This window comes from Acomys minous (assembly GCF_964271855.1).
Source record: "Acomys minous genome assembly, chromosome: 2".
In the NCBI taxonomy this organism is placed as follows: Eukaryota; Metazoa; Chordata; class Mammalia; order Rodentia; family Muridae; genus Acomys; species Acomys minous.
The window spans coordinates 66,048,505-66,050,445 of record NC_140484.1 but is presented as its reverse complement, the minus strand read 5'-3'; positions in this window follow the sequence as shown (position 1 = coordinate 66,050,445).

Genomic DNA, 1,941 nt, shown 5'->3' with positions numbered 1-1,941 from the left:
GGCCTTCTCTCTAATGCTCTAGGCCAGGCTGTGGAAGGCTGACTGCAAGAGAGAACCTAGGCTGCTTAAGAGGCCACCTAGTGTGCAGTGCAGGCTAGAGAGGCTAAGATCCAGCCAACATCTATGCATCCCCTTCTCGCCAGTCCACAAAGTGACCAAATCAGGGGACCGCTGTCATTACTGAAAACGCTGCATTTTGGAAAACAAACTGTCAGAAGCCAGAAAAACTCCTGAAACACACACCGCTCAGTCCAAACGCCAAGTCGTCTCTCCGTAGCCAGGCCGATCTGGAAACTGGGTAGGTCAGCCCATCGCATTGACTGGCTCCCTGACCAAAAGACTAATTTCATTTGTGGGTAGAATTATGGAAAATGACCAGATGTAACCGCTGACCTTTTAAGAGTGTATGGCCGCCGGGCGGTGGTGGCGCACGCCTTTAATCCCAGCCCTCGGGAGGCAGAGGCAAGCGGATCGCTGTGAGTTCGAGGCCAGCCTGGTCTAACAAAGTTAGTCCAGGGACAGCCGAGGCTACGCAGAGAAACCCTGTCTCGAAAAACAAAACAAAACAAAAAAATAAACAAACAAATGGAAGAGTCTATGGCCAAGAAAATGAGTGCCTTAGGGCCACCCACAGTACACTACCAGCCATGGAATTATGATAAAACCGGAAGCAGAGTGCTAGAGTGCCTATATAGGCCTTGCTTTGTCCCCAGCCCGGCACTTGAGCTTGTCCAGCTCTCAATGTCTGCATGTAATTAGCTCCAAATAAGAAAGGAACTTGTTCTTCAAGACTACGTGAACCTGAGGTGGCTTCTGCCTGTTGGTCCGACTACAGTCGTTCTGCAATATAATACATGAGCTCTTTATAGGTCAAGGGCCTAGGATCTTTTCCGTACTAGCCACAAAATAGCCAAATACATATGGTCCAATGTCCTAGGCAAGGAGCTCAGAGGCCCCTAGCAAGCCAAGCAGACTTCCAAGGAAACCTTGTTTCCAGGGCTATGTTTCTGTTGGCTTTGGGATAACAAGTCCCTTGAGGCAAATGGCAACAACAGTTGCCCTCCCAGTTTGCAGTTGGGCTTTCTTCTATACATGGTATTCCAAGATCTTCTGGCAATAAAGAATAAAGTAAAGGGCAGATGGAAATCCACGTACATAGTGATTAAAGAACTCAAGAAACAGCGTAAGTAACCTTATTACAGAGCAATAAAACCACCGGATACCACAGCCAATTAGCGCTGCCCTGAGCAAGTAGCTTGTTTTGATCTTTCTAGACTCTAGAATCTACAGAAAGCAAGCCCAATTGTGACAGACTGAGTCTTTAAAAGTTGTAGGTTCTAATTAAGGAGCATCCATGAAAGATAAGCCTGTCTTTAGCCTTGTGTCATGCCAACACTTCAGATGTTTCTCTGTGTGTGATGAAAGCTATAAACAGTTGTTGGTATGGAGCCCTGAGGGGGAAAAAAAACCCATAGTTTATACCAAGTTTCTTCCCTGGCTCCAGGAAGGATTACTCTGGCTGCTTAGTGCTGAGGGCTGTGGGGCACCTCTGATCACCCAGGGAAACAGGATTCTTGGCAAGTGGAGAAGTTCCATTGGGTAAGCTGCCTAGCACCAGGGAGAACAAGAGCTATATGAAGGACACAGCCCCTCCCACTGAGCACCACCCACATGAGGCCAAAGGCAGATCTGTAGAATTGTAGACTATGAGGCTGCCAGCCTTGGGGGATTTTTGATGTTTTGTTTTTTGTTTTTGTTTGTTTGTTTTTGGTTTTTTGCTTTATTTTTATCCCTGCACAGTGTCCACCAGCAGCTCCTCTGGAACTATGCTTCCCAGAGCTCTCAGCTGGGCGTGGTGGTGCACGTCTTTAATCCCAGCACTTGGGAGGCAGAGGCAGGTGGATCTCTGTGAGTTCGAGGCCAGCCTGGTCTACAAAGCAA